The sequence below is a fragment of the Maylandia zebra genome, linkage group LG18 (genome assembly GCF_041146795.1).
Source record: "Maylandia zebra isolate NMK-2024a linkage group LG18, Mzebra_GT3a, whole genome shotgun sequence".
Lineage (NCBI taxonomy): Eukaryota > Metazoa > Chordata > Actinopteri > Cichliformes > Cichlidae > Maylandia > Maylandia zebra.
In genome coordinates, this window is record NC_135184.1 from 31,787,502 (window position 1) to 31,807,838 (window position 20,337).

Consider the following 20,337-nt stretch of genomic DNA (forward strand, 5'->3'; position numbering starts at 1 on the left):
GTGAACAAAACAGTAATCACATAGTCACGGTTGCAAGCGTGAAGTGTTAAAGTCAGCGGTGTAGAGAAGCGAATCACCAGTTTTGTTTGTGGCTGAACTTGTGCTGCTGCTGTAGCTCAGAGGTTTACTTTACGTTATGGACGTAGCTGTGTAGTAATCACGCAGCAGACCACAGTCCACGGTTCAGTGCTTTTCAGCATACTTGCTTTATTAACGGTTGCTGTTCACACACTCGTGCTGCAGCTTTACAGCTCAGCCGCACACACTATACTTCCACTATACTTCAAGCCCCTGGCTGTCACCACTAATCTCACAATGTACTGGGCCCAGCTGCTTGTCTTCCTAGGAACACTATATGATATAATACTATATAATAATATATTAACAATGGAAAGTTATGTGCACACTGACATATGTTTAGGACATGCACAAAAGTACCACATTTTGTGTAAATCCCATAATAATCATTGATTATGAATGGTCAGTACAGTCACATCAGTGATGTTAACTTGGTCAAAACACAACAAGGGCAAGAGATGTTCAGCACCAACGGCCTGATAGCGAATTGAGTCTTAGTCCAACTTCTCAGGCACTCATGCTACCTGTCATCATCATAGAATCAGTTTCAGCTGGGTCTTCATCTCTCTTTTTAAAATCTAGCTAGCTAGTATTGTTTTCCCTGATGCCTCTGTGTTGCATCAGAATAAAAGTGGTCAAGTTGTTTTCTGCTTTTGTCAGAACTATCAGTCTGGCTTTGGTTGAGAACAAGCGTAGGGATTGGAATTGAGAAGAGCTTCCAAATTCTTATCAATCTCAGCAGTTCCTGTTTTCAATGTTGGCACAGTTTTCTGATAAGTGCACATTGCAAAAATATATCAAACTCAACTTGCGCATTTGAGTCATATGCAAGTTTTATTTGTAGTCTATATCTACCATTCATGCTGATCATTAAAAGATGGATGTCATCATTTATTATTTGATTTCTCAGAGCTGTTGCTGCTGTATGTTTGGAACCAGAAGTAACATCATTTGAGTGAAAGAACATCAGTGCTAAGTTGTCAGCTAATGGTAGCTAGCTTGGTTGTCAAGCTTCCCCCTTTAAAGAGCTCCGGTGTAACACACAGACACACATACAGTGGGGCAAAAAAGTGATTTTTTACAAAAAATCCTGCTGGAAGAGTTCAATACATGTCTCCCTGAAAACATTGTCGTGTATCTTAATGAGCAGAAGGTGGGGTTACTGTCTAAAGCCGCGGTCCTTGCCGACGAGTTTGTGTTAACTCATCGTGCTGCACTTTCGACAGAGCGCCGTGAGTACACTTCCTCACCTCGTCCTGTCAGAAGTTATAGGGTTTCCCCTAAGCGCCAGACACGTTCTGCTGCTATTCCTATGTCAGATCGCAAATATTTTTATTGTCATGAAATCGGGCACCTCGTTGCTGCTTGCCCATCACTACAGCGCAGGGAGCAGGCCAACACGGTGAGGAAGCCGAAAAGTGTGGGTTTCGTTCGTTCTATGTCAGCTTCCACTTCACCTAGCAATGGAGTGGGAAGTGAAGGCTTTGATGAGAGCTACTGCCCTTTTGTGTCGGAGGGGTTTGTTTCGTTGAATGAAAAAGAGGAGGATCGGGTGCCGATCATGATTCTGCGTGACACTGGGGCCGCGCAGACTCTTATTTTGAAGGGTATTCTACCTTTTTCTGATGACTCTTTTTGTGGTTCGGATGCTCTTGTCTGGGGTGTAAAAATGGATGTACTGCGTGTGCCACTGCACAATGTGTTTCTTCAATCGCCGCTCGTTTCGGGTTCGGTACCGGTTGGCGTGCGCGACCAGTTGCCAGTGCCCGGAGTTGCAATGATTCTGGGGAATGATTTGGCTAACGGAAAAGTGTTTTCTACCCCGAGAGTGGTTGAGATACCGGTGCCTGATATTTCATTATCTAACCCTGTCGCTGAGGAGCGTTCCTCCCCTGTTTTTCCTGCTTGCGCGGTAACTCGTGCGCATAGGCGCAAGTACGGTGACGTGGATTTATCTGATTCTTTTCTCTGTGCTGGTGGTGGGCCGGAGTCTGAATCTGAAACCCGTGTTCCACTGACGGGCGACTCTGAGGCGATGCTGCCTATTAGCCCATCAGTGACACCTCAACTGTCTTTGGAAATCAACAAAAAGGAGTTGGTTTCGGCACAGCAGAGTGACCCGACTCTTGTGAGTTGTTTTTCCGCTGCCAACTCTAGCGACCAGTACCCTCGTGTTTATAGTGTCGAGGATGACGTGTTGATGCGTACTTGGTATCCGCCTACAGCTGGTGATTTGGGTTGGAATGTGTTTAAACAGGTTCTGGTGCCTCAACAGTACCGACCCAAAGTTCTTAGTCTTGCCCATGACAGTTTTTCTGGACATTTAGGTATTAGGAAAACCTATCACCGCATTCTGCGTCATTTCTTTTGGCCAGGATTGAAGAATGACGTTGCTCAGTATTGTCGTTCTTGTCACACCTGTCAGATTAGTGGTAAGCCTAACCAAGTCATTCCACCCGCTCCATTACACCCTATTCCAGTTTTAGGGGAACCTTTTGAACACATCCTCATCGACTGCGTTGGTCCGCTCCCTAAAACAAAATCGGGTCACCAGTACCTCTTGACTCTGATGTGTGTTGCTACCCGTTTTCCCGAGGCAATTCCGTTGCGCACCCTTAAGGTTAAACCAGTTGTTAAGGCATTGGTGAACTTTTTCTCTATTTTTGGTTTACCAAAAGCTGTTCAAACTGACCAAGGCTCTAATTTCATGTCTAGGATTTTTGCTCAGGTTTTGCAGTCACTTGGCATTAAACATCGGAAATCTAGTGCCTATCATCCGGAGTCGCAAGGTGCGCTCGAGCGGTTTCATCAGACATTGAAATCGATGATGCGGAAATTTTGCCTTGAGTCTCAAAAGGAGTGGGATGAGGGGTTGCCGCTGCTTCTTTTAGCAGTGAGAGAAAGTGTGCAGGAGTCGTTAGGATTTAGCCCTGCTGAGCTGGTGTTCGGTCACACAGTGCGTGGCCCCTTGCGATTGCTTAAGGAGAACTTCCTGTCCGACACTGTTGCCCCTAAGGAAAATGTGTTAGACTATGTGAGCTCTTTCAGAGAGCGTTTGCATAAAGCGTGCGCAATTGCACGGGATGCTCTCAGTGCAACACAAGGTAGGATGAAGAGGAAGTTTGATGTGAAGGCTGTGCAGCGAAAATTTGAGGTTGGTGATAAAGTTTTAACACTTTTACCGGTCCCTGGATCTTCCCTCCAGGCCAAGTTCAGTGGTCCGTATACAGTGCAGGCGAAATTGAGTGACACGGATTATGTCATCGACACCCCAGAGCGAAGGAAAAAGTGCCGTGTGTGTCATATTAATATGATGAAGCCCTACTTTGCTGGTGGTGTGTCAACAGTTGCGACTGTGGGGGTGCCGGTTTCCGAAACTCGGTATGACCCAGTAGGTGACGATTTGGTTTTCGGTTGTGCTGTGGGCTGCGCACGACTTAGGAATTCTGAAATCCTACGTGATTTAAGGTCACATTTAACTGGGGTAGACGATGATGTCCGAAATGACGTGTGTCGGTTGATTGAAAATCATCCTAATCTTTTCTCGGACACTCCATCCTGTACCACCGTGTTGGAGCATGATATCGATGTGGGGGACCATCCTCCAATCAAACAGCATGCCTACCGGGTGAATCCCACTACGCGTGCTCTTTTCCAGACAGAAGTCTCTTATCTGTTGGAGAATTGTCTTGCTGTCCCTAGCTCTAGTGCGTGGAGTTCCCCATGTCTCCTAGTGCCTAAAGCGGATAAGACCCCACGGTTTTGTACAGATTTTCGGAAGGTGAACAGTGTGACCAAGCCTGACTCCTATCCTCTGCCCAGAATGGAGGATTGTGTTGATAGGGTCGGTTCTGCGACCTTCGTTACCAAGCTGGACTTGTTAAAGGGCTATTGGCAAGTTCCCCTAACATCACGTGCGGCCGAAATCTCTGCTTTTGTTACTCCTGACCATTTTCTCCAGTACACTGTCATGCCTTTCGGGTTGCGCAACGCTCCCGCCACATTTCAACGGCTCATGAATATCGTGCTGGGCGGCATCTGCAAGTGTGAAGTGTATTTGGATGACATTGTCGTCTATTCAGACACCTGGTCAGAGCATATGGAGACACTCACTGATGTGTTCCATCGCTTGGAAAGGGAATCCCTCACCCTCAACCTCGCCAAGTGTGATTTTGGTAAAGCCATGGTGACGTACTTAGGAAAGCAGGTGGGTCAGGGGCAAGTGCGCCCTATCTCGGCCAAAATCCAGGCCATACTGGATTTTCCCGCCCCTCAGACTAGGCGTGAGCTTTGCCGTTTCCTCGGCATGGTGGGCTACTACCGGGGTTTCTGTCAAAACTTCGCGGACGTGGTCGCACCTCTCACTAGCCTCACTAGTGTGTTGAGACCTTTTGTGTGGACCTCTGCGTGTCAGAGTGCGTTCTGGACTGTTAAGACTCTCCTGTGCAGTGCGCCAGTGCTGGCCGCCCCTGATTTTGCACGCCCTTTTAAGTTGGAAGTGGACACCAGTGCAAACGGGGCAGGTGCCGTATTGCTGCAGGAAGACCATCATGGTGTGGATCACCCAATCGGCTATTTCTCAACGAAATTCAATGTCCATCAGCGAGGGTACAGCACGATTGAGAAAGAGGCCCTCTCTCTGCTGTTCACATTGCAGCATTTCGAGGTGTATGTCGGTGGCAGTCCCTCGCCTGTGATTGTTTATACCGACCACAATCCCTTGGTATTCCTAATGCGGATGCAGAACTCGAACCAAAGGCTGATGAGGTGGTCCCTCCTGGTGCAGGAGTTTTCTGCCCCCCAAACACTCCCCTGTCCACCAGTCTCTCCACCAAACAGTGTTTAATTTCCGCCTTCTTAGCATTCAACGGAACATCCACCCCGAATAAGTTAGCCACTACCAACAAATCTGCTTTTGTGCACCGCTCCAACTTTTCAATGGAGGGACGTTGCGCAAAATCATCCATGTCAAACGACATCACGAGCAAAGCGAAAAAGGAAAACACAACTCCGCAGACACCCAACCGCATCCGTGCACTCCAGAGCCGCAAAACTCGCGCACGACGTTTTCCCCCCCACCACAAACGCAAAAAGGAAACGAACCAATCACACGAACGAAAAGGGACGAGCCCCCATTTTTTTTTTCATTCACTTCTCATCTGTATGTGGGTTAAAATAGATTTACAAAATTGGAATGAATACAGTTCTGATTTTGTTACACATCTGGTCAAGTTATCATCTCACCATAGACTAGAAAACACTTGTTTTCATTACACAGAAAGATACAAGTCAGTTTTCAGCTAAGCTGTAGGTCAATTCAGCTCTGTGATGACTCACAGTACAATATCTAAATCTGTGCTAATGATGTAACAGCAGTGAATGGAGAGGTTAGTGGCCCCGGGGAGATACACTTTCCCACATTCACTGTGCTCGTTGGTGGCTAAAAATGGCAAAAAAATCATATGCATTTGCACTTCTGTTTGGCTTAGAAGACCACAAATATTTGTAGCTACAGTATTAAGTGCAGTTACCAACACATGGTTATATTCAGGATTCTGGTTTATTATGAGATTTTATGAGTCAACATAGCACATATATTCATACACATCTGTGCATCCAGGCTCATTCACAAAAAAGTACAGGAGCACATCGCTGCTGTAGCAGCACTTTCCATGACATTGAAAGTAGGAGTAATAAGAAAAAAGAATAATGGAAAATGTGTGTACTGAATTTATTGTCATTTTCCAGATCTAAGATCAAGAAGGACACTGTAATTTGGTTTGACATTGCATTCCACCAAATTTGAATCCTGGCTGCATCTCCATCGACCTGTTTCATATAGATTTGCACTTTGCACAAAAAAACAAAACAAAAAAACAAAAACGCAAATGGAACAAAACATAAACTCATTTAACACTGGTATGAGATTTGTACTAGTGACATCAAATACCTTAAGACAAGGTGTGTATTTCAGATGGAACTAAACATGACTTGACTGATGTATCTGTACCTTAAAGTAGGAAAACAGCTGGCTCAAAGTAATAAAAAAAACAACAACGTCTGTTAAGGGACAGTGGGCTGTATGCTCTTCCACCATCACAGCTGCAAATCTCTATTGGAGACTAACCACATGGTGCCATATCATCAATCTAAACACAATGCACATATGTATTTTGAAGCTCTACTGATCTAAACTTTCATATTAATGAAAGATCAAACAACTACTGTATATCTAATGTGAAGCAAGTCATTTGAATGATGACTCCACAGCAAGCAGTAACATCTGAGGTTAAATAAGTTCTAATAAGTAGTTACAAATTGTTATGTGCAGCTTTAGGGAAATAGAAGGAGCTCATCCACACTCACTACTCGGTGAACAAAGTCGATTTCATCTGCGTGGTTACATGCCAAGCAGGGATCTGTCCCACAATGACAGGGCAGCTCCTCTCAACAGCTAGATGACAAAGCTGGCAGATGTGGAGGATAAATATGTTCCCTAATTTAATTGGGAGCAAGTAATCTAGAGAGCTGAAATGTGTCTGAGAGTCCATTAACTGGTTTAGAAATGTTGACTCTGAAAGAAATACCAGTTCAATCGTGGTTTCATCATACTACGTATGTTTTCTTGCTTTTCTCCTTTTATGTTTTTAATAAAACCTGGTGTGACAAACGCATGGTCCTGACCAAGGTTATTATCGTTAACGAAAACTAACGAAATAACGAAAACTAGAAGTGAAAAAACATTTTCGTTAACGGAAATAAAAATAAAAACAAAAGAAGGAAAACTAACTAAAACTGTAATGAGTGTTCACAAAACTAATTAAAATTAACTGAATTTATAGCAAAAATGTGTTTAGTTTTCATTGATGTGTGTGTGTCATACAATAGTCAAGGGTGAAGATGAAGTTTAGTTTCCAGATTTTTTTCTTGCTGTCTCATTATGCCAGCAGGTGGCAGTATGTTAGTCGAGTCGTCTGTGTTGCTGCTCCGTCCACGCGCAGAATCATGTCAGGAAAAGTCGGGAGAAAGCGCCAGAGTCCAATTTGGGATTACTTTGAATATGACTGTGTTTTGGATGAAGTGTCTTGTAGTGGAAAGAGACAAATTATGAGGGACATTTCTAAAGGAAAAAAATCCCACAAACCTTAAAGTGCACTTGAAAAGCTCACACAAGAAGGCTAACCTAGCTTACCTTGAGAAGGTAAGGGAGCACACTCAAACCTCATCACCAGAAACAGAAGCTAACCCCAGGCAAGGCAGCATGATGCATCCCGAGACAACAGGACGGGGACATCTACATAACTGTGTGAGTCAATTGCCTTCAAAAAGTTTATCAATTCACTTGAACCAAAATTACGAACACCCGGTGCCGCAAGAGTTAATAGTCTCATTGGGGCCAAGATATACATTTTATAGTTGCCTGGTATCAATGGTTGTTCATCTGCCTTTATTTATTTATTTATTTATTTAAAGAACCCATAGGTGGGAATGTGAGTTGTCTGTCTCTGCGTGTTAGCCCTGCGACAGACAGGCGACCTGTCCAGGGTGCAGGGTATGGTAGCTGGAATAGCAACATACCCAAGGATAAGCAGAAGAGAATGACTGATATGATGAAACTGGGATTTTGTTACACTTAATTATTGCAAACACAACTAAAACTATAACTGAAACTAATCAAAACTAAACTGAAACTAAGGATTTTCAAAAAAATAAAAACTAAACTAAACTAGCAAACAATTGGTAAAAACTAATTAAAACTGATATAAAATTGAAAATCTGAAGTCAAAACTAAATAAAAATAAAAACTAATGAAAATTGCAAAACTATTAAAACCCTGGTCCAGACAGCAGGAAAACAATGTGATATGAAAACAGGAAACATGTAGGTAACTAGGGCTGCCACAAACGATTATTTTGATAGTCGACTAGTCACCGATTATTTATGCGATTAGTCGACTAATCAGATCATCATCCATTAGACGTAAAACTACAGCTTATTGCACCAGCAGCATCTGCTCTTATATAACTATCATTAGCTTACAGCTTTAAGTGTTTAAGGTATGTGCTCACTAAAAGTAAAGACAAGATGATAGTTTGTTAAATTTTTATGAAATTTGCAGATTGTTTCGGTGAAGTTTAATAAACTCCTTGCTATCTAAACTATAACAGGACACTGGAGTATATTCTGGAGCATCTCACACTTCTGATAATCAGCTGTCTGCTTGACGTTTATTCAGCTGTGCAAAAACTATAACTTTAATCTCAGACAAACTGATTTACTCAGGAACAAATAAAATACTAAAAAAAAAAAAAGCCAAACAATAACATTTTAAGTTATCTAAGTGACTCATATATATTTAACCTGAGTAGCGAAAGACAGCGGTGGGTTTGAAAACGATTTGTGGGGAGTCCGGTGTTCTCACGGCGCTAGTGAGCCTAGCCCCCGGCTCGCTAACGAGCTAGTGGGTAACAGATGTCTCCGAAAACGTCGGAGCGCAGATATTTGAGGTTTACACAGCTACATTCTCGCCTGAAAATATGTTAAACGTTTATTTTGTGACCCAGAAAGAAGAATAAGAGTAACATTAAAACTAACTAGCTGCCGCCATTGTTGGAAACTGCGCTGGGCCGCGCTATGAATTCTGGGACACAGCTGCTTCTTCTTCTTCTTCTTCTTCTTCTTCGGGGTTTAACGGTAGGTGACATCCTTGTACATGCAATGCTGCCATCTTCTGTTTCAGTCCGTTATTACACTCTTAAATCCTGCCACTTATTCCTGCGTCTTTTGTGATCTTACAAAGTTTCAAACGACACGTCGACTATTAAATCAGTCGTCGACGATTTTGATAGTCGACGTAATCGTGACTAGTCGACAAATCGTGGCAGCCCTATAGGTAACTATAAAGAACCATTCTCATTGATTAAAGAATCAGGACAAAAACATCATATCAGTGATATAAGAAGGTTTCTGTTTTTCAGACTCATGCCATCAAAACGTGTTAACAAAATCCTGTCATGGCTGCCCAGCCAGTCGCCATGGTGACTCAGCAGCTCCTCACTGTCTCCTCCTTGATGGGCACAAGTTCTGACACACCCACACACATACATGCACAGACTGTCTCTGATGAGCAGCAGTTTATATTACCGCTGATAACACACACACACACACACACACACACACACGCACACACGTTCCAGTATATGAGGGTAGGTGCAGACAAGTCAGCTAAATCCAGATTACTAACTGCGCAAACCTGTCAAGTGTGACTTTGTGTTGTGTTTCAGTTTCTGTGTGTGTGTGTGTTGTCAAGGTACTCAAGAAAACAAGAAGTGCACAGATGATATGAGCAGGTGAAGTTGAATAGAGGAGAACAAATGGAAACTGATCTGCATGAAATGATACTGTATCTTTCCATCTCACTTTTTTCTTGCTGTGTGCATACTCTGATTTCATAGATTTTTCTTTCTGTGTTTTGTAGCACATTCATTCAACAGAGCACTGTTTCTGTTACTTTCTTTCATTCTTGGTCCATTAAGGTGGGACTATTATGCTTGTGCTTTTTTTTCTGGAGACATATATACTGATTCAGTGGTGGAGGTTCGTTTTAAACATGGCCAAGGTTTAATAATGAGGTTGATGTATGCACAAATAGCAAAAAGCAGAAAAAAGCAGAGGCTCATTAGACTGTAAAAACTTGGCTCAGTATTTTTTTTTACTTTTTTGTTCAGTATGATGTCAAAAGAGAGGATATGGCTAAGACAGCCAGTTTGTGTGCACAGCTACATGTTATGTACTAGCAAGAATTTGGCCTAAAGAGAGGAAAAAAGGGAGCTTTAACATCTTGTTTTAGATGGATGATTACTTAAGAAATGGTACCAAGAGTAAGAATAAGGTTTATTTTGAACTGTGAGTCATGCAAAGCTACTCTAGTAAAGTCTAAAAGTAAAAATGTTGAACTGTAAATGGCCATAGTCACATTCATCTTTTCATAAATGAAAGCTTGATACATTTAAACTAAGCAGTTGACAGTCAAATAAGAAATGTCTTTGTGTTAGGCTAGTAGTTACCAATAAAGTTTCCAAGTTTGCAATCCAACTTCAAGAGATATTCTGTCATATGATGTCAAACATCAAACCAAGCTTGTGACTGAGAGGTCACAAATCAATAGCTAGTGAATGTGTGGTTTCACTATCAGATCAATTCATCACGTCTGTTTGCAAAAACAAGCAGCAACAGCAAAAATGCTCATCTTAGGCTTCAAAATGGGACTCGGCTAATTGAGTGACAACACAGTAGTCACTCATCTAAGCATACTGCGTGTGCTTAGTGACATGTGATTGATAATGAATTCAGTTTGAGGAACAATTACATTGAGTTCATGTGTCCTTTTGTATTCAGAACTGCGGTTCCATTTAACTGAAAAGCCATTAGGGATGACTCAGCCAGTGAATACACTGCGTTTCGGACCACTGAGATTTGTTTATTTTATTGTTTAAAAATAAACATTGTGACTGGATGGATATGGAAGGATTGGATAAATTTCAACTTATTTTGAGCAGCTAACATTTTTCTGCACCCAAACATTTAACTGGGATGAACTGTGACTGCACTCCAGACTTTGGGTTTAAATAATGAACTCTTGCTTACATCCTGGGAGCAGGGTGCATGTTTTGATGCTTTAAATGAAGGGGACATTTTATACTCATTCCTGCCTCGCTCTGCTGTACTGGCTGATGGCTGGTCTGATCTTCAGCTCAGTAGGACAGAAATAACCTTTGCTTATTTCAAATCATGAACACATAATAATGGAAGCTCTCAGAAGGATGAATATGAAGATGAGAAAGGGACACAGTGTTTTCCATCATTCCTGGTTCAACTGCCACATGATGTCAGGTCTGATTTGAATCTCCGCCTCTTTTCTCCACAGGAAAAACTGACCTTTGTTGTTGCCTCTGAAGCCATTGTTTGATCTATTCACTGAACCTCTACTGTACAGTTGGCTCACTCCAAAGGCTACATGCTTGATATCTGTTGGTATTTACCTTGGTCACATTTAAGTAGTTCATCTGGGTGATCTGATAAAGATCATGATGTGTAAATTAGTAAATGGATAATTGAGTTACTAGTAATGGTATTATTAGTAATCCTAAAGGCTCTGTTTAAATGCAATCTATAATGTTAACCCATCCGTCAATGCACAGATGCCACTGGATACCCTGGATGTAACAGGGACTGATCATCATATACAGCAAGTACTTTAACATCCAATACAACACCGGCCTTTCCCGTTCTAAAGGTTTCATACACAGTGTTATCTGGTGTGCATTCCCATTTGAAGCACTTTTGTTCAACGCCAAGCCCTCAAGCAAACTGACAGTCCTCACAGAAGAACTGCTGTCTTGCTAACTATTAGAGGTTGACCAATTAAGCTCTTTGCTCTTTCCATCTTGAAGTTACAGCTATCAATCAACCTTTAAAAATGCACTGAGCTGTTTATTTTGAGATTTAGCAACGACATTTCTCTTAAAAGATCTGTCTCACAAAGCAGGAAAAGTGCTTTAATGTGATCCACTTTTAACCAAGGCAGATCACTATGGTAACCACAAATAAGGCAGCAGCACCAGGTCTATGTTCATACTGCTTAACATGGTCACCTCCTCACCAATCCTCACATGAACCAAATAATTTGAAGATAACAGTACAATCAAAGCACATAACCTGATATTTCCAGTAGCGGATAACATGTGTGCAGGATTAAAACACTACATAACAATAATGTTTCTTTCAGTGACTGATATATTTCATCAGACATAATAAATGTTTGAGGGAAGTTAACGCACCTTGTCCCCAATCTGGCAATAAAATTGGTTTCAATAATAAATGAAGTATAGTGAAGTTTGCTGAAAGTCTTTAGAGGAATTCTCAAAGTGACTGGTGTGGATCCATATATTAGCAAAGTGAAAAGCTGACTGGATAACATTAAAATATTCAGAGGGGGGAAACTTATAAATATATAGAATTAATGAAAAGTTAATTCACTGTGAATTCATCACTAAGCAGGAGTGAGACTGCAAGCACAATTTCCATTTCAGTGGATTTACAGTTAGTCTTAACATAATGTTTTGAAACGCGTCAAGATGAAAGTTTGTGGAATTTGATAGACAGTTTATTTTCCATGTGTGAGTAACACAGCTGCATTATTTGACTTGTGTTGTCACTTAAAAGCAATGCAGCAAGCTGTAAACCCAAATTTGTCACACAAACCAAGGGCTTATAAGCCAGCATACAAAAAGCAGTATTATCTTTCATTAGCTGTTTCATTATCTGATAATTTACCTACGGTAATTTTATCCTTATTATTAATGTTATTTGGTCTGACATTTCAGCTAGTATTCACACTATTTTCAACAGCTAGTTGCTTATTTTGACTGCTGGTTGGTGTTTGTGTTACCCAAACGTTTTTGGTGAATACACATCCCTTGTGCACCTTGAAACATGGGTGTTTAGAGATAGAACAGCAATCAGTTGGAAAGGACTACACATTGTGCATTTAATCATTAGCTCTTATTAAACTCTGGCTCTCTTCTATGGTACGTCTTTCGTCCTGTTTTCCTCCCCTCACCCCCATCCAGTTGTGGCAGACGGCTGCTCCTCCCTGAGCCTGGTTCTGCCGAAGGTTTCTTCCTGTTGAAAGGGAGTTTCACCTTCCTGCTGTCGCCAAGTACTTGCTCACAGTCTGATCATTGGGATTGTTCTTTATAAATTGTAGGGTCCTTATCTTAAAATATAAAGCAACTTGATATGACTGTTGTTGTGATTTGGTACTACATAAATTAAACTTAATTGAATTGAACTGAAAAGCTAAACAAATTGCTACAATAGGGTAAAATTTCCATAGAGGTGTACGGAAGCCCAGAGTTAAAGGAAAACTCCTTAACTCCAGAAGCTCCTTACCTAGGACTCCTCCTGACCGTAGGACTTTAATAATTAGCAATATTATTTACAACCGTTACTACTTTTTTTGTAGACCACTAACTGTTGGTAATCTAGTCATCTTTTCCACTGTTCCATTCCTCTTTACTTAACAGAAAAAAATAGGAAACATCATAGTTTTGGATAACAAATGAAGTTCATCTTGTAGTCCATAGATTTTCTTTAAAGTTCCAGAAAAACCTAATGGCTACAGAATGCTATCACTCTTCATATCGCCTGGTTTCATGCTGGGCACAAACATTATGAGATAACTCCATGTTTTGTTACATAATCTTACATTTTTTACATAATTCTTACATTTTAACAAATTTCCCACCTGTGGGACTAATAAAGGTCATCTTATCTTATTTTACAAGCCAGGCCTATGATATCGCCTGGAGAAACTACAACATGATTAGATCGTATCTCTACAGTACTAGCTCTGCCTGGCTGACTTGTTGACTTACTGAATGACAACAGAGCTTACACATTTCCAGCTAACAACTGATTATTACTGTCAATGCTACACTGTAAAACGACTTATATATGTAGTCAAGGTTTGACAAGCTCTACAATGATATTGTTTGCTTGGTTTAGTGGAGAAGCCTAGAAAAGCCTATTGCCTTACAAATGATGCAAAAATGTTAACTATACCTAGCTGGGTGCCTGCTGACTTCCGGGCTACTTGGTTGATCCCTTTGAGAGGGATTGGATGTAATCCCACCAATCCCTGAGGCAGAAATTATGGCATTATCATCATTACAATGCTCATGCATTAAAACATCTCTGATAATCCATCTAGCTTCTGTGCCAGCAGTCTCAGGCAAAAAATGGCCTTACGTTTTTTACATTTAGTATCTCTGTGATTCAAACATTCAAGGAGTCAAAGGAGTTGAACTGACATGCCTTTTTCATTTATATATTCATGATCTGGAATTTTCATGCACCTGGTCTGGAATCTGGATGTTCTCCTGATTTGCTACTCTGCGGTTACTTGGACTGTGTAGTTCTCTGCACTCTCACCTACAAAATTACTTCCTGTTTGCAAAGATTTAGAATATCTGAGCTCAGTTTTAATCTGAACTCATCACATATACACTCTTCAGGTCTCTTAGGCTACGTTCACACTGCAGGTCTTAATGCTCAATTCCGATTTTTTGATCAAATCCGATTTTTTTGTCTGCTCGTTCACACTACAAATAAAATGCGACAGCAAACGCGCTCTAGTGTGAACGCTCAAAGCGGCCCGCATGCGCAAAAGAAGATGTCACACACAACGCGCTCTGTTTAGACCCAGAGCAAACAGTATTGTTTGACTGATGGCCGTTAATATAAAGACTTCGGACTTTACGTTTCCCAATTTTTGCTTTAAGTTATTTTGTTATTTACATAATAATGTAAATAACCTAATAATGATCCTTATTGCTGTTTAAGAGAGGAGCGGTGCTTCCAAGGATAGCTGCAGATTTCTGTCAGAATCTGCAGATTATACAGTACAAATAAAATGTTTACGTTGTCTTCCCAACAGTTTAGAATAGAATAGAATAGAATAGCCTTTATTGTCATTGTACAGAGTACAACGAAATTGGAGTGCCACTCCCTTGGTGCAAGTTTCAATAATAAATATAAATGTAAAATATAAAAAGTACAAAAAAAACAATCGTAAGTACTCAAACAATAGTATGTACAATAGTATGTTTCACTGACATCTACACTGGATGGCCAGGAAGCGTTCGCGATGTCTTCTCTGGCGCTGATAATTGGCTTCAGTTTTGTGTCGGTGACGTAAAAGGCGGATTTAATGCGACATGACCGTTCAAACAGCAGTCGCTTTCTAAAACATCAGATATGTATCGGATTCAGCACCACATACGAAAGTGACCCAGATCGGATTTGAAAATATCGGATTTGCGCCGTTCACACTGTCATACCATGATCGGATATGGGTCGCATAGGGTCAAAAAAGTCGGATTGGATGTGCTTTCGCCTGCAGTGTGAACGTAGCCTTACTGTCAAATTTGAGGTGACTGGCTATCCTTTTAGCATCATTTATTTTTTAGCATGCATAGTTAACACTTTGAATGGGTTTGTTTTAGCCCAAATAGAGTTCTTTTTCTAAACCTAAGTAAGCAGTGTTGGTGCCTAAAGCTAAGAAGTGAGAAGAGATAAAAACTGCAGTCTCCTGGTCCTGTTTTTAGCATTTGCCTTTGGCATCCAATAATACCATCATCAAAGGATATCTTACGCCTATGTGTGAGACACCAGGGGCTGTGAGACACCAGGGGCTTTGACAAAACAGCCAAACATGACACCATTGGAATGAGAACAGTTTAACTAATAAGCCACTGGAAGTTTTGGTCGTTTTGGATATAAATATTGTACTCGGCCTGTTCTCACAATTCAGTGAGTTGGACATTTTAAGTCATTTCAGATTAAATGACAGTCTTTGCTCATTGTCATAAACTTAATCCTAAAGTATGTCAGTTAGAATATTTGGGGGGTTCTCCTGATTGCCAAGAACAATTTTGATAATCATTCTTCCAAGTCTTAGTAATAAGAAATCACATGCTGTAGTTAAGGGTCAGCTTTAGGGCTATTTAGATCTCGGGGATTACATTTTTAGACTACGACTACATACAAGAGTGGCTGTGACTCAGGAGGTAGAACAGGCCATCTAATTGGAAGGTTGGTAGTTTGATGCCTGGCTGCTCCAGTCTGCATGCCAAAGTGTCCTTGGTCAAGATACTGAAACCCAAGTGGCCTGTCCCTAATACACTGATCAGAGTGTTAGATAGAAAGCACTTAGACACCAAAAAAGTGCTTGTGTGAATAAGGTGTATAAGGCACTTGGAGTGCTCAAGTAGAGTAGAAAAGCGCTCTCTAAGAACCAGTCCATTTATTATATGTTAATACTGGCAAATGTGACTTTGCTTAATTACCTCTTTAACTCAGAACACAGAAAAGAAAGATCCATCAACCTCTTTTAAGTCAAATACAATATCACAATATTAAAATACCTGAACGATATTATATACAATAATTTTAAGATGATAATGCGGAGCAGTGACATTGTAGTATGAGTTTGTTGTTGTTATAATCAGCAACAAAATGACAATAAAGTGATATGAGAAACCTCTGGAAATGAGTTGGTGGCCATGGTGACTATCAATCAAATGGCAAAGTCTTTTCCCCTTTTTAAACATTACGATTTTCTGCATCTTCACAATCTATAGAGCAAATAAATAACTGATCAAACAGAAACAGCGATCTGTTTATAATGAAATGTCAGTTATAAACAAACACACAACAACTTTGAAATACAGTGTCAGATGAGTCTGACTGGTGTAATGAGAGTACATTATTTCAGATGTCTGTCTCCCCAAACACACTGAGCATGTCAAAGTGACCTATGCTCTGTACCGTGTACCAGGCTACAGATGATGCCCACTTTATGTAACGGGGCAGCCACGTTCTTCGGCTTTAGAGATTTTACTCAGCATTGCATCATGTAGCTTCTTTGGCTCCAGCTATCACACACAGAGCAGATATGCACCGTTTACTTGAACCTTCAATCCATTTCTACTTTGAGTGCAGAATGGAGACAACCATTTTCCCATAGTATTCCCACAGACAGTCTACAGTCCTGTAGCTCAATGCGGTTCACATGTGAGATAGAGAAAAGGCAGAAAGAGCCCTAGAGGAGAAAAAATGAGCATAGACGAAACAATGCGCTCTAATCCACACACACACAGCATGCAGAGTGTGTCTGTGCGTGTAAGTGTGTATGTGTCTCGACTGGGGGGGTACTATGTATAAAAATCAGATACTCTTCTATTCTTTATATAACAAGGCCTTCGCTGTACTGGAGATGCATCTGTTTCACTATAGAGATAAACATCATGTAAAACCTACTACGGTCCCATGTAGGAATATTGTAATGACAGAGGTGCTGGCTAAATGCACTGAGACCACTACAATTACTCTTGGCTTACTAATGAGGAGCCAAAGCAGGACTATCGGAGGAATCTGTTTTGTAGTGATTTTTCAGCAGGAGGGGTGTATCATCCCGACTCTGCGGCACCACCATAACAAAGAGACAAGAATCCACGGACCTCTGCATGAGACACTGAACCCCCCTCACCCCCCGCCACCCCGACTCTTTCTCCTCCTCACACGCCCACCATCCTCTCCCCATTGGGATGGGAAACACCGCGCACAGCGATGTCTCCGACTATGATTCCGCCATATCATAAGCTAAATATAGGCCTGCATCCGTGCCACTGCAGCCTGCAGACCTGAATATAAATATGGCACCAATTACATTTCATTTATAAAGGCCCACGCGAGGCTGGCGCATCGCCAGGATGCAGAGAAAACGCGATGACACGTCCCGAATCACGTTAAAACAGTGAAACTCACCGTGTGGATGCGTCCCGAGTCTCTCGCTGAACGTGTGTGTTTGACAGTAAGAGTGTGTGATGGGGAAAATCTCTCCACCTTTCGGTGCTTGCAGAGCAAACTGGTGCCAGGACTGAGACGCAAGCCACGCCCCTTCCCCCGAACAGCTCGACCAATCAGGAGCCTGGAGCGTCAAGCGAGGAGTCTTCAGAGTCTGCATGCGGGAGGGGAAGCTGCCGCCTTTACGGACCGCCGGTGACAGCGCTATTTGTTTTGGCTTGATTATTTAGAGATTTAATCGTACATCTCAGGGGGAGCGTGTTAATATGAAAACACGTACAGTGGGTGACAAATTAGAGAAAAATATGCAACCGTTGGTCTCCACATTGAGGGGCTCTGGTTGCTGTTTTATGTGTGAGGGCATTTTGCTTCTCTCCTTCTGGGAAAGGGACGATAAAAAGTTGTTCTGGGAGAATATTTTTGTCCTGTAATTTCTAACGTGATGAAAGAAGTCTCTTAAGTAAGCTACTTGCTCAATATGCATTTTTTTTCTTCAACAAGATGTATTTTTCAATCCCAAATATGAAAATGAATTATAATTTCATACAACTAAATCTTGTGTTATAAATGTAATTATCCTTGACATTAAGAGACATACACAGCAACCAGAGACTGTATATAAAAAATGGACATTTGGTTTCTGAAATTCTCAATTTAAAGTCTAATATTAGTGCTATAAGTGACCATAATGAAGAATAAAAATATTTAATATTCACTCATTAAAACTGAACCACAAACCTTCTGCATGGGCTGAACCATGCAGTAAGTCATATTATTTCTCAGACAACCCCATTAACAAAGAGGGCTAGTTCACTTTGTAGCTAGTGTTGGTTCCTAGTGGACATTCTAGACTCAGGTTACCCAGGTACATGGGATATTCTGTGATAAAATGTTTGAAATTATCTTTTTGATCTGCAGTTTCCATCAGCTTTGCCTGCCTTGTGTCCTTTAACTTTTAATATTTTCACATTTGTTAAGATGATTGTGTGAGCTGCTAGCGAACCAGAGGACTGAGTGGCTGCTGGGGGACACAGAGGTTTCTATAGGATTATCTAGGATTATGCCTTCCATTTGATTCAGTGCAGTTTGTTTGTAATCTCCAAATAACACATATTGTTTACAATACACAAGCACAAAAATGGTCAACAAGCAAAGTATCAAAGTAACAAAGTTCCTATAGAACTCTCCTTGCAGAAAGTAATTGTGTATTTCCACCAGTCTAACTCAATTCAGACACTAATAATCATGTCCAATCTTTGTATATGATTGATAACAACATGTACCTAACTGATCCCCTAAGCCAGGATTTGTTAGCGCCTATTGTTGACTGTTCTTATGAATATATTCATCACAGTTGGCGGCACCATTCATCTGACACCAATCACTATCTATTACTTACTTCATAATCTCATCTATTGTTATGAAATGATGAAATAAAATAAATGAAATGAAGAACTTGATATGTTCATTAATAAAAGTAGCTGCTGTAATCGGCATATTCTTGCTTCAGTCAGTTCCAGAATTGCCAGTAATTTTTGTTTGGTGGCATAGCTCCAGATTCACATGTTGAAAGCCAGAGAGCTATAGCAAGACCCAGCACAAAACAGAGCAGGTATCAGTGACAACAGATATGTTACACTGATTAAGTCAGAAACAGTATGGCAAGTGATGTTGGGGGTAGAGGTGGGTTGCAAAGAACTTTTTTATCCATTTGGAGACACACATTTTTTTTATCCCCAAAAGAGCTGAGAGAAACGTTTATAATAGCAGTTCTTTCATTATTCATTGTTGATTCAAAAATAACATCATTACACATAAAATACTGATTAGTATCGTATCAATAATACATGTGCCAGTTTGATCTGTTCTTGTATTAATAAAACAAAAAAACAAATTTTATTTGTTCAAATAAAATTTTGAGTGATTATCAGGAGGGCATCCTTGAAAAAGTAAAAAGTTCTAGCTTTAAACCTGTTCTGAACTCATCCATTTCTGTTTTCCTTTCTCGACTGTAGTTACTCCTGATGGGTCAAACCAGGGGGCATGGCCTCAAGGTTCTTGCAGAATAGAGGAGTGGTTTCTTCTCATTCACAGCCTCTCCTCCTATTACCCTCCCTTTTCCTCTTCTGCTCTGATGAAGTGTTATGTAATGTCCCTGTCTATGTGCATCATCCCCCCTCCTCTCTTTCTATCATCAGCATCTCTGGTCCTGCCTTACCGAAACTCAATCTGTCACACCATCTATCCGCTGAAGTCTCTCTCTTTCCTTTCTGCTGTATCATTCTTCCATCTCACTTCTTTTTGCACAGTTTTATTCATTTTGTCCCATTCCTAAAATCCTCTCATTAAAAAGTAAAAGACATGACAAGACATTTAAAGTTGCTCTTCCTGCCACTGTGCAACGAGCCCTTCTCTTACACATCATCAGAATTCAAATATCATAAAAGCTTTTATTTAATGAATTTGTTAAGTAACTATTCAGTTGGAGTTCCTGCAGTTTAATGACAAGTACTGTTATCTAGTTACTCTAAATTGAAGGTCCTCCTTTGAGGTCTAAGTCGCCATCAATGACAACCAATCTTTGCAGCTGAAATATGAAGCCAGTGCCAATGCGGCAAAAACTTCAGTTTCTCCAGGTGCCACTTGAGGCTGGCTCCAAGGGTTGGTCTGCGATCATAGGCTGCCATGATACAATACTTTGAAAAGCATATTTGTAGCCGGGTACACTCGAAAAGTTTCATCTTTCATATTAGTTCAGTTTTAAGGTGATTTTCTTTATATTTCCTCCACCTCTACACAATAAGCTGTACATATTGAGCCACAGTTGCT

At 40.9% G+C, this 20,337-nt stretch overlaps 1 protein-coding gene across 1 annotated transcript in view; it reads right to left on the reverse strand.

Moving 5' to 3' along the window:
* The window catches only part of map4l (microtubule associated protein 4 like), a 132,439-nt gene extending 114,837 nt beyond the window's left edge, over window positions 1–17,602 (reverse strand). Inside the window, exon 1 of the mRNA XM_004565066.3 lies at window positions 17,470–17,602. The gene's annotated coding sequence lies outside the window, so the exon portion shown is untranslated. The remainder of the gene's footprint in view (window positions 1–17,469) is intronic.
* Window positions 17,603–20,337: the final 2,735 nt, after the last annotated feature.